General features: G+C 43.7%; 1 protein-coding gene across 2 annotated transcripts in view; it reads left to right on the top strand.

Moving 5' to 3' along the window:
• The window catches only part of LOC124798242 (asparagine synthetase [glutamine-hydrolyzing]), a 227,438-nt gene that overhangs the window by 212,883 nt on the left and 697 nt on the right, over positions 1–13,858 (top strand). The window lies entirely within an intron of this gene.

The following is a 13,858-nucleotide window of genomic DNA, read 5'->3' as shown; positions in this document are numbered from 1 at the left end:
TTCCTGAAGCTGTCCATTTGATTGACTACCACTTATTTTACATTTTAACATATTTAAATAATCAAAGCTTGACCACTTTCACATTCTAAATAAAATAACAATAATATCCATTCATAATAAACGTTAAATTCTTTTACAGAAAACCAATTTCCTTCTTAACTTGGAATGTCATGGCCAGTAGCCATGCACCAGTGTGCTTTCTGATAAATAAACAATTATGCACTAAACCTTACAACAAATGTTCTGTTACCTAATGATTCAATAAGGTGTCACGCTATCATCGTTCAATGTGTTTTGTGTGGAGTAAATGATGATATGATGCTCAACTGAAACTACTGATAATTTAAATTTACTATATCTTTTAAACAAATGAAGTTACAGAGTTACTACTCGCCATATAGTGGAGATTCTGAGCTGTGATAGGCACAATAAAAAGATTCACACAGTCATAACTTTTGGCCATTTAGGCCTTTGTCAGCAGTACACACACACACACACACCCACACACACAGTTTCAGCTCTCTGAGACTGCAGATGGGTGTGCAAGTTGCGCTTGCGTGTGTGTGTGTGTGTGCATATGTACATGTGTGTGTGTGTGTGTGTGTGTGTGTGTGTGTGTGTGTGTGTGTGTGTGTGTGTGTGTTTGTCTACTGCTGACAAAGGCCTTAATGGCCGAAAGCTGTAATTGTGTGAATCTTTTTATTGTGCCTATCGCGGCTCAGCATCTCTGCAATATGGTGGGTAGCAACTTGCCTTCTGTCGTATTGTTACATTCCATCCTGGATTTTCCATTGTTTGAAGTTACAGAGTTGATATTTACAGCATTTGTCATTTTAATGATGTGCTTCTATATGAAATGTCTATCGTTAAGATCGACTAAAACGTTCAGATTTTAGCATTCAGGTCTTTGTTACAAAAATTGTGAATTTCTCTTTAACAGTAAATCAATATTCAAGTTTTATTAGGATCACCATGAAAATTTATGAAGGATGATAGATTAAAATTACTGTGGCTTCATTCCCTGCATTACTACAGAATTAAATAGTTTCCATAAATGTTTCCCGATCTTAGGTCTGCCATATTTAACACTGCTACGTCTCCTTGGCCACAAATGGCTTCTACTGGTTTTCCCTATGCTGTAGGTTCTCATCTGTCTCACTTGCACACTACAGTTCTTAGGCCTCAATAGAGCGAAATGGTCCTTAACTCGCACCTTTCTGTACAATCACAGAGTGGTCCTATATGATGCAATACTGCCAGACTGTTGGTCAATGGACAAGAAGGCAATGGCTATGCAGAGCAGTTTATTGACTGTTTACGAGGCACTCTACTTGGATACAGAGTTCCTGCCCAATTCTGCAGTGACCACGCCACATGGGTGAGGTGTCATTGATGTGAGTCTGAGCCATTTCAGATACTAGGTCACTGTGAGGCACGGTGTGCTCTGTGCAGTAGCACTGTTTCTGGTTTATATTCTATTTGAAAGTTAGCTTATTGCATAAGCCTGAGTGATTGGGGATTGTGTAGTAGCTGATAAAGTAAAGCAACCTGTGACAAACTGCCAGTTGGCTTCTGTCTGGAGTTCTTTGGCCGACGTACGTCTGATGATTTTTCTCACGTTTCACCAGCACGAGTGCCTAACATTGTCAAAGTTTCACCCTCCATTGCTGATGGTGTACTGGAGCCGAGCCCACAGCTGCAGACTGTATGTACCTGGAGTGCCAATGTCCAAGGGCTTCTCCATGGCCATTTCCGGTGTGGTTCTCTTGCTGCCTGCAATGGTTGTTTGCTGCAGCAGGGGAAGACAGTATCTGTTTACCTTGATCCTTTCTTCTTTCTTATTGAAGCTGTTCTTCTGTTTATGTATTTCTATAGCTTCTCTGAAGAAGTGGACGTGATAGGTCTCTACAGCCACAACTTCCGTGTCGGCGAATTTTGCTATGTGGTCAGTCTCACACAACGTGTGCTCTCCAGGGCTGATTTCTCCACCTGCCCTAACATGCAATGTTGCTTATGTTCTGTGATCCTGGTGTTGATTGATCATCCAGTCATTCCAGCACGAACTTTTCCGCATGTGCATAGTATGCGGCATAGTCCTGACACTGCAAGTGAGTCCCTTTTCTCCTTTACCAATCTGAGACACTCTTTGATTTTCTTTGTTGGTTTATAAATAGTCTTTCTGCCGTATTTGCGCAACATATGGCTGATTCTGTCTGTCACTCTGGGAATGTATGGCAGAAAGGCTGTACCCAACATTTCTTTTCCTGATTTGTCACTTCACTGAGTATGTGACCATGTTATTCTTCTAATATAACTTGTGGAGTACCCATTGCTCCTCAGAACACTTTCCAGGTGTTGTATTTCGCATCCGAGATGGTGCAGCATGCCTCTTTTCTGGCTCAGGTGGTGATTTGATAGTTTGTGCAGGTATCAATGCAAGCTGTGTAACACGTGGCACTTTTGTAAACAAAGAAACAACATCCAAGCTGACCAGGACATCATTTGGTCCAAGTTTTAGTTTCTTCAGCTTCTCAATGAAATATTGTGAGTCCTTTATGTAAGTGTCAGTCTTCCTGACATGCGGCTGGAGAGGGCCCAAGTGTTTAGCCAGTTTATATATTGGTGAGCCAGGAGTGCTAACAATCAGTCTCAGTGGATCTCAGATAATCCATACAGTCAAGGTGGTAGGGCTTCTGTGTTGTGCAGGTTCCTCTGTATGTCCACTGGCAGGTAAGATGCCTTGGTTAAGCGATTCGTATTCCATGTGATATGCTGCATCGGATCTGCGCTTAGTTTTCAGTACCTCATCGGATCTAATAGGTCCCAGATCTTCTGCTCATAATCTTTGGTTTTCATTATGATGGTCACATTTCCCTTATCAGCAGGCAGTACCAATATACTCTTGTTGGCATTAAGGTTCTTAATAGCTTGTACATCTTCTTTCTATAGGTTGCAATCTGGTGGTTTTGCTTGGCACAGTATCCTGGCTGTTTCAGTGTGTATCTTCTCTGTTCTTTCCCAAGGAAGGGTCTGAATGGCCACTTCGGTATTAGCAATGATGTCCTCCATAGGTATAGTTCTTGGGATGATAGCGAAATTCCCTCCTTTTTGAAGGATGGACACTTCCTCTTTGGTCAATTGTTGTTCAATGAGGCTGACCACCGTGCATGACTTGTTGGGAATCGCCTTGTCTGTCTGCTTCTGGCGTCTTGCAAACTTTTCTTATGTCGCTCAGTACAGCTTCAGCAAGAAACAAGAAAGCCTCAAGGTAAATGTATCCTACCTTTTCATTCTGCAGCAAATGACCATCACAGATAGCAAGAGAACCGCACCGGAAATGACCAGAGAGAAGCCCTTGGACATTGCTGCACCAGGTACATACAGTCTGGGGCTGCGATCTGGGCTCCAGTCCACCACTAGCAATGGAGGGTGAAACTTTGCTTTCAAAATGTCAGAAAAATCATCAAACGAATGTTGGACAAAGAATTTGAGACAGAAGCCAACAGGCAGTTTGCCAACAAGTGGCCACGAAAGCCTTAATAATTTTGTAAAGCACCCTGTAATTTGGAAGACTTGCAATCTGGTGCATGCTGCACAATTTTATAATGAAGCAGAGGGCTTGTATGTAATGTCCGATGTTGCTCACATGATCCTCACAGATATCTACATCTGCATGAGGTGCATGGCATAGGGTAAGCCCCATTATACCAGTTATTAGGGTTTCTTCCTGTTCCATTCACATGTGGTGTGCAAAAAAGATGATTGTTTGAATGCCTCTGTGCATGCAGTAATTATTCTAATCTTATCCTCATGATCCCTGTGGGAGAGATACATAGGGGGTTGTAGTATATCACTAGAGTAATCATTCGAAACTGGTTCTTGAAACTTTGCTAATAGACTTTCTCAGAATAGTTTATGTCTGTCTTCAGGAGTCTGGCAGTTCAGTTCCTTCCATATCTCTGAGACACTCTCCCATAGATGAAACAAACCTGTGACCATTTGTGCTGCCCTTGTCTGTATATGTCCAATATCCTGTGTATGAGTCCTATCTGGTACGGGTCCCACACACTTGAGCAGTATTCTAGGATGGGTTGCGTGAGTGATTTGTAAGCAATCTCTTTTGTAGAGTGACTGCTCTTCCCCAGTCCTCTACCAGTAAACCGAAGTCTAGCACCTGCTTTACCCATGACTGAACCTATGTGATCATTCCATTCCATGCCTGCTGATAAGGGAAATGTGGCCCTACAAAGTTTTACAGCCAGGTATTTGTATGAGTTGGCTGATTCCAACAGTGACTCATGGATATTATAGCCATGGGATACTACTTTTTTGTTTTGTGAAGTGCAAAATTTTACATTTCTGAAGATTTAGGCCAAGTTGCCAATCTCTGCACCATGTTGAACTCTTGTCGAGATCTAACTCAATATTTATGCAACGTCTTTCTTCATTCTAGATAACTGCATCATCTGCAAAAAGCCTAATTTTACTATTAATATTGTCTGCAAAGTCATTAATGTTTAACATGACCAGCAAGGATCTCAACACACTTCCCTGGGGCACACTCAAAGTTACTTTACATCTTTCCATGACACTCCATCCAAGATAACATGCGTGTCCTCCATACCAAAGATTCCTCAATAAAGACACAAATTTCTCTTGGTATCCCATACAATCGTACTTTTGTCAATAAGCGTAGTTGCAGTACTATGCCAAATGCTTTTTGGAAATCAAGAAACACAACATCTGCTTAGTTGCCTTGATCCAAAGCATTCAATACATTATGTTAGAAAAGTGTAAGTTGGGTTTCACATGATCAATGATTTCGAAATCCTTGCTGGCTGGCATTGAAGTGGTCATTCTTTTCAAGATACCTCATTATGTTTGAATTCAGAATATGCTCTAAGATTGTTTAACAAATTGATGTCAAGGATATTGGACAGTAGTTTTGTGAATCACTTCTACTGCCTTTCTTGTAGAGGGGTGTGACCTGTGCCTTTTTCCATGAACTGACTGGGCACTGTTTTTCATTTGAGGGATCCACAATAAATTATAGCTAGAAGAGGGGCTAACTCAGTTGCAAATTCAGTACAGAATCTGATGGATTCCATAGGGGCCTGGAGCTTTGTTCAATTTTAATGATTTCAGCTGTTTCTAATCACCACTGACACTAATACCTATTTCACTCATCTTTTCAGCGGTATGAGGATTAAATTGGGGCAATTCGCTGGGGTTTTCCTTTGTAAAGGAACATTTGAAAATGGAGTTAAGCATTTCAGCTTTTGCTTTGCTACCCTCAGGAACTGAAACTGTCTCATTTGCTAAGGACTGGAGTACATCAACATACACAAGGGTTATTCAGAAAGTAAGTTCTAAGTATCGGTGAAAATCCAATGAAGCTTTGCACAGATGTGTTTGCCAGTATCTAGGGTATGCTCGTCGATCGCATCACATTGCTCTTTTCCATTGTGGGAGCACAGTGAGCACATAAAGATACCTAGAAAATAGTGTATCCCACCAAGTGTGGGTCCACGCTGGGGGATTTTGCCCGATTTCATGTAGCCCACATAATGTAACTGTCATGCAATGCAATTCCTTCTTCATGACAATTCTCCTCATCACACTGCAAGGGCAATGAAGATCCTCCTATAGCAATTTCAATGTGAAGTCTTTGATCACCCACCATACAGCCCGAACATGGCTCCCTCTAAATTATATCTGTGCACAAATGGACGCCTGGCCATGAAGACATTTTGGCGCAGACAACGAACTGCATACCAGTGTAGAGAACTGGCAGCTACCTTCTATGGTGAGTGTTTGCAAAATTGGTATAATGCTGTAACACGTCTAAATCGGACTGGTGACTATGCAGAGAAGTAGCTGGAAGGTGTAGCTAACTGGTGCAAAAATCACATTTCTGATATTCACGCTGGTTTCCATAATGATTGATCTCATTTTCAAGCAGTTGATGAAAACTTAATGTTACTGTCACCATATTGCATAAGCTGACGATAGTGTGCTGCTAGTTACACATTTTCACAAATGACAATGGCCCTGGATCTTCTAATGTAGCAAATGAAACATTTGGACCAAACCATGACAGCAAAAAACTTTGTGATGGAGCACATCCATTACCTTAAAGCTGTAACATGCTGCTGCAATGAATCTTGATTCTATTTAACTTCCTTGAATAATGGGAAGACCAGTGACAGTACACTGAACAACACTGATGATGTGGGATTTTTCTGCCACTTTTTTAAAATTTAGTCGCACACTTTCTGTTGTTGGTCCTGTTGTAGGAGCTGTTGTTGGTGGTCTTCTTGTGCAACCATCTGTTTCTGCTGAAGTGACATTAAGTGGTGGTGCTGCTGCTGCTGTAACAATTGCTCCATAATTGCCTTGTCTATGATATCCACACAGTGAATCCGAGATACTTATTTCTAACCAAATATCAGCCCTATGCAAAGAGTTATTTTGAACACACAACAGTCACTTCAAGTGTGAATACACACAACAGCTCAAAATTGTGGTCCATACACTAGTCCACAGCACGTCAACAGCATAGTTACAGTCAGTTCGAATAACATCCACAAACATGGTCATGGTAGCACAGAAAAAAATCAAACAGTGGAAAATCGAGGATGGAATATAACAATATAATGAAAAGGATCAGCATATAGTGGAGATGCTGAGTCACAGAAAGGCACAACAAAAAAGCTTTCGGCCAACAAGGCCTTTGTCAAAATTAGACAACATACAAACACACACACACAATCACACCAAGCAAATGACATACATGACCACAGTCTCTGGCAGTTGGAGCCGGACTGCAGTCTGGCTCTAGCTTCCAGAGACTGTGGTCATGTGTGTATGAGTTGCATTTGCATGAGTGTGTATGTTGTCTAATTTTGAGAAAGACCTTGTTGGCCAAAAGCTAAATGTGTGATGACAGTCTTTTTGTTGTGCCTTTCTGCGACTCAGCACCTCCCTGACAGCACAGAGGTCCAGTAGGTATCTAGCATGAGGAACATGGTGAACAGTTAACTCCAAGTGAAGTGCTGAAGCTGCTACAGCATATACGGCATAGCCTAACTGTACTATGTCCTCTGATGAGAGACTACCCACAGTTGCCTTTTTGTCTCTGGTCTGATGTAACATACCTGATCTATTCCACAGTAGTCCCACACCACTTGAATCAACTCTTCCAAAAGCCCCCCCCCCCCCCACACACACACACACATGAAATATTTATAGTCTGGACAGTGCTGGTTTTTCTCAAGAGTAACATAATCATCACATTTCACTTACCAGGGCAGTACTAAGTTATTTAGAAAGTGGATTAAACTTTTGGACTTGTGGCAACACAAAAAAACAATGAACAAATGTGCCTCTTTGGAAATTATTGTCTTTGTTGTACTGTCAACTCTTGTTTTCATGTCTCATGCTGTGGTGTAAAGTGTACTCTGATTGCATTGTGTGTACAAGAGTTAATAAAGTGACTTCAGTACTTGAGTATCATTAGTACTCGCTGGCACCTGAATAACTACTGACTGCTCACTGACTGACAACAACAAATAATCTCATATATTTAATGTATTTCTTGCTTTGTAATTTTGTGTTAGCTCTATGAAACAGTTATTTCACTAAATTTCTCTCATACTGATCCATTCCAGTATGAAAATAACGGAATTGATACCCATATTTCAACAGCTAACAAAGGTGTGAAAACATGTTGCTTTGTTTCATGAGCCCTTCATCATGACTTGTATAGGGGAAAAAATTACAAATACCTTTAAGTCAAAGTTATGTACCACCCTGTATATATTATCTTAAAACACTGGACAGGGAGACTAAGATTTCACTACAGTAAGCAAGTTCAAGTGGGTATAGGTATCAATAGTCATGAATATAATAGAGGGAAACATTCCATGTGGGAAAAATATATCTAAAAACAAAGATGATGTGACTTACCAAACGAAAGTGCTGGCAGGTCGATAGACACACAAACAAACACAAACATACACACAAAACTCAAGCTCTCACAACAAATGGTTGCTTCATCAGGAAAGAGGGAAGGAGAGGGAAAGACGAAAGGATGTGGGTTTTAAGGGAGAGGGTAAGGAGTCATTCCAATCCCGGGAGTGGAAACACACACACACACACACACACACACACACACACACACACACACACACACACACAAGCAGACATTAGTAAAGGCAAAGAGTTTGGGCAGAGGTGTCAGTCCTGGCGGAAGTACAGAGGCAAAGATGTTGTTGAAAGACAGGTGAGGTATGAGCGGCGGCAAATTGAAATTAGCAGAGATTGAGGCCTGGCGGATAAGGAGAACAGAAGATATACTGAAGGGCAAGTTCCCATCTCTGGAGTTCTGACAGGTTGGTGTTAGTGGGAAGTATCCAGGTAACACGGATGGTGTAACACTGTGCCAAGATGTGCTGGCCGTGCACCAAGGCATGTTTAGTCACAGGGTGACCCTCATTACCAACAAACACTGTCTGCCTGTGTCCATTCATGCGAATGGACAGTTTGTTGCTGGTCATTCCCACATAGAAAGCTTCACAGTGTAGGCAGGTCAGTTGGTAAATCACGTGGGTGCTTTCATACGTGACTCTGCCTTTGATCGTGTACACCTTCCGGGTTACAGGACTGGAGTAGGTGGTGGTGGGAGGGTGCATGGGACAGGTTTTACACCGGGGGCGGTTACAAGGGTAGGAGCCAGAGGGTAGGGAAGGTGGTTTGGGGATTTCATAGGGATGAACCAAGAGGTTACGGAGGTTAGGTGGACGGCGGAAAGACACTCTTGGTGGAGTGGGGAGGATTTCATGAAGGATGGATCTCATTTCAGGGCAGGATTTGAGGAAGTCGTATCCCTGCTGGAGAGCCACATTCAGGGTCTGATCAAGTTCCAGAAAGTATCCTGCCACAAGTGGGGCACTTTTGGGGTTCTTCTGTGGGAGGTTCTGGGTTTGAGGAGATGAGGAGGTGGCTCTGGTTATTTGCTTCTGTACCAGGTCGGGAGGGTAGTTGCGGGATGCGAAAGCTGGTTTCAGGTTGTTGGTGTATTCCCCCCCCCCCCCCTCCGCCCCCCATCCCCTCCGCCCCCCATCCCCTGCGCCCCGCCCCCACTTTCAACACTACCACTGCTATAATATCCACCGTTTCCAGTTCACAAACAGTTCCTTTCAGCTATTAAACAGCCATTTTGGCTAGTTCTAATCTTTCACTTTTTTTCCATTTCCTTTTTTCCCACATCACTGATCTTTTTTAGCCGCTTCCCACAGGTTTTAACATCATACACCAACAACCTGAAAAAAGCTTTCGCATCCCGCAACTACCCTCCCGACCTGGTACAGAAGCAAATAACCAGAGCCACTTCCTCATCTCCTCAAACCCAGAACCTCCCACAGAAGAACCGCAAAAGTGCCCCACTTGTGACAGGATACTTTCCGGAACTGGATCAGACTCTGAATGTGGCTCTCCAGCGGGGATACGACTTCCTCAAATCCTGCCCTGAAATGAGATCCATCCTTCATGAAATCCTCCCCACTCCACCAAGAGCGTCTTTCCGCCGTCCACCTAACCTTCGTAACCTCTTGGTTCATCCCTATGAAATCCCCAAACCACCTTCCCTACCCTCTGGCTCCTACCCTTGTAACCGCCCCCAGTGTAAAACCTGTCCCATGCACCCTCCCACCACCACCTACTCCAGTCCTGTAACCCGGAAGGTGTACACGATCAAAGGCAGAGCCACGTGTGAAAGCACCCACGTGATTTACCAACTGACCTGCCTACACTGTGAAGCTTTCTATGTGGGAATGACCAGCAACAAACTGTCCATTCGCATGAACGGACACAGGCAGACAGTGTTTGTTGGTAATGAGGGTCACCCTGTGGCTAAACATGCCTTGGTGTACGGCCAGCACATCTTGGCACAGTGTTACACCGTCCAGGTTATCTGGATACTTCCCACTAACACCAACCTGTCAGAACTCCGGAGATGGGAACTTGCTCTTCAGTATATCTTCTGTTCTCCTTATCCGCCAGGCCTCAATCTCTGCTAATTTCAATTTGCCGCCGCTCATACCTCACCTGTCTTTCAACAACATCTTTGCCTCTGTACTTCCGCCTCGACTGACATCTCTGCTCAAACTCTTTGCCTTTACAAATGTCTGCTTGTGTCTGTGTATGTGCGGATGGATATGTGTGTGTGTGTGTGTGTGTGTGTGTGTGTGTGTGTGTGTGTGTGTGTGTGTGTGCGCGCGCGCGCGCGCGCGAGTGTATACCTGTCCGTTTTCCCCTCTAAGGTAAGTCTTTCCACTCCCGGGATTGGAATGACTCCTTACCCTCTCCCTTAAAACCCACATCCTTTCGTCTTTCCCTCTCCTTCCCTCTTTCCTGATGAAGCAACCATTTGTTGTGAGAGCTTGAATTTTGTGTGTATGTTTGTGTTTGTTTGTGTGTCTATCGACCTGCCAGCACTTTCGTTTGGTAAGTCACATCATCTTTGTTTTTAGATATATCAATAGTCATGCATAGATGAAGATGCTTGTATAGGGTAGGTTAGTGTGGAGAGCTGCATCAAACTAGTCTTTGCACTTAATACCACAACAAAATCCTTCCTCTTGGGCTTTTAACTCTCCTGGGAGTATTGGTGACTGTAGTAATGTCCAGGTAATTTCCAAAGTGAATTGTATTGTGTTTTAAGATATACTGAATTAAGCATTGCTGCTACCATATTTTACGGACTATAAGATGCATCTTAATTTTTAAGCAGTTTAAAAAAATAACACTTTTGCCACTTTTATATAAGATTGTCTTCACTGCTGTTGAGAGGGACACTTGTGCTGCATTTCCTGAAAGATTTAACAATAATGTCTTCTCTCACTCTAGACCGTGACTGTTTTATCCACTGATGCACTTGTTTAACTGTAGGTCATTTTAAATCTCCCTTCAGCGTAAATTCATGTTAGGTTTCATTCATCATCCATTTGTTCCAATCCTCTCTCTTACACACTTTAAATGGTTTATTTATTGAGACATCAAGATGTTGCAGTTGTGAAGCACGTACTCCTGGAAAAACAGCAAGCTCTATATTTCTGTGTCCCAGTTTCTCTTTCACAGAATTTTTCAAATGATTACTTAACTGACCTAGCACGAGAAGAGAACTCTTCTTCAATAAAGCCCCTTTACTTTTCTCTCACACACTTGTTAATCCATAATTTTTTACCAGCCTCGTCCATCCAATCCTTTTCATGTACATGTACAACACCAGCTGGCAGTATTCCAGAAGGTTTTGGGATTGTTTTGCACTGGAAAATGATCATTGGATTAAGTTTAGTACTGCCAGCACAGCACAGAAGGAGAACAGTATTGTGCCTCTTTTCATGACCACTTGTTTTTAGAGTTGCAGTTTTAGCATCTTTTTGTGGCATTTTCTGAGATATTTTGGTTTTGGTTCCCATGCTAAGTCTATATGCTTCATAAATCTGTAGCACCAGCCAACTGCACTCTTAAAGCCTGTTAAGTTCCACTATAACACTCGCTTAAGAGCATGTATCTGTACCATTTTCGTATTAATTCCAATGCCATTTTGACGGTGTCCTTGAATCCATTTCCATATGTCATCTTCTAGATGTGACCCTTTTTGCATTCAATCCTCTATTTGCACATTTAATATTCCTCATTTTTATCAGTTCTTCTTTACTAGCCTGCCAATTGTGACTGGTTTTTTCTGTTGGTGGAGGGCCGAAATGCCACTCACCTGCTCTGTTTCCATGTTCTTTTGCATATGCTGTTACTTTCAATTTGTGGCCTGCATCACATGAGTACCTTTTATTTTTTACTTCAATACAAAACTAACTACTAACAACAATATTGTACTGATAGAAATCACAAATACACTCCTGGAAATGAAAAAAAGAACACATTGACACCGGTGTGTCAGACCCACCATACTTGCTCCGGACACTGCGAGAGGGCTGTACAAGCAATGATCACACGCACGGCACAGCGGACACACCAGGAACCGCGTTGTTGGCCGTCGAATGGCGCTAGCTGCGCAGCATTTGTGCACTGCCGCCGTCAGTGTCAGCCAGTTTGCCGTGGCATACGGAGCTCCATCGCAGTCTTTAACACTGGTAGCATGCCGCGACAGCGTGGACGTGAACCGTATGTGCAGTTGACGGACTTTGAGCGAGGGCGTATAGTGGGCATGCGGGAGGCCGGGTGGACGTACCGCCGAATTGCTCAACACGTGGGGCGTGAGGTCTCCACAGTACATCGATGTTGTCGCCAGTGGTCGGCGGAAGGTGCACGTGCCCGTCGACCTGGGACCGGACCGCAGCGACGCACGGATGCACGCCAAGACCGTAGGATCCTACGCAGTGCCGTAGGGGACCGCACCGCCACTTCCCAGCAAATTAGGGACACTGTTGCTCCTGGGGTATCTGCGAGGACCATTCGCAACCGTCTCCATGGAGCTGGGCTACGGTCCCGCACACCGTTAGGCCGTCTTCCGCTCACGCCCCGACATCGTGCAGCCCGCCTCCAGTGGTGTCGCGACAGGCGTGAATGGAGGGACGAATGGAGACGTGTCGTCTTCAGCGATGAGAGTCGCTTCTGCCTTGGTGCCAATGATGGTCGTATGCGTGTTTGGCGCCGTGCAGGTGAGCGCCAAATCAGGACTGCATACGACCGAGGCACACAGGGCCAACACCCGGCATCATGGTGTGGGGAGCGATCTCCTACACTGGCCGTACACCACTGGTGATCGTCGAGGGGACACTGAATAGTGCACGGTACATCCAAACCGTCATCGAACCCATCGTTCTGCCATTCCTAGACCGGCAAGGGAACTTGCTGTTCCAACAGGACAATGCACGTCCGCATGTATCCCGTGCCACCCAACGTGCTCTAGAAGGTGTAAGTCAACTACCCTGGCCAGCAAGATCTCCGGATCTGTCCCCCATTGAGCATGTCTGGGACTGGATGAAGCGTCGTCTCACGCGGTCTGCACGTCCAGCACGAACGCTGGTCCAACTGAGGCGCCAGGTGGAAATGGCATGGCAAGCCGTTCCACAGGACTACATCCAGCATCTCTACGATCGTCTCCATGGGAGAATAGCAGCCTGCATTGCTGCGAAAGGTGGATATACACTGTACTAGTGCCGACATTGTGCATGCTCTGTTGCCTGTGTCTATGTGCCTGTGGTTCTGTCAGTGTGATCATGTGATGTATCTGACCCCAGGAATGTGTCAATAAAGTTTCCCCTTCCTGGGACAATGAATTCACGGTGTTCTTATTTCAATTTCCAGGAGTGTATCTTTCACTTCAAGTTCACTGGCACTGTAGACTGCAATGATGCGTCTTAGTCTACAAAGTGTTCTTCGTTTGTGGTGGCAGGGCAGGAGAGAGACAGTGTTAGCAAGCTCATGAGCCCCTGCAACTCATGTTTGTCGCATCAGTGCACTGCTGCTGTCTCCAGTGGAATTCAATTTTGCCAAATAGAGAGATGTTTCCCGTAGCAGCGAATATATGACCATTTTTAAGACTGGCAGGAACTTTAAATTGAACCCTGGTCATTTTATATTAATTCTGTTTACAACATGCACACGAATTTTGGAGGCAATTTTTCTAAGAAAAAATTGCATCTTATAGACCGTAAAATCCAGTGTGTAGCATTCATGACATTGTTCATACTATTCCACTTATTGCTGTTTCAAACTCATAAAACTGTGGGAATTATTAACTCACTGAATGCTGTGTTATTTAACTCTTATCACCAAATAAAACTTGTAAAAAATTGTTCTTATCAGATTATTATTTACATACATCGATTTT

Source organism: Schistocerca piceifrons, chromosome 5 (assembly GCF_021461385.2).
Source record: "Schistocerca piceifrons isolate TAMUIC-IGC-003096 chromosome 5, iqSchPice1.1, whole genome shotgun sequence".
Lineage (NCBI taxonomy): Eukaryota > Metazoa > Arthropoda > Insecta > Orthoptera > Acrididae > Schistocerca > Schistocerca piceifrons.
The sequence above is the reverse complement of the archived record's forward strand: the minus strand, read 5'-3'. Positions and strand labels throughout refer to the sequence as shown.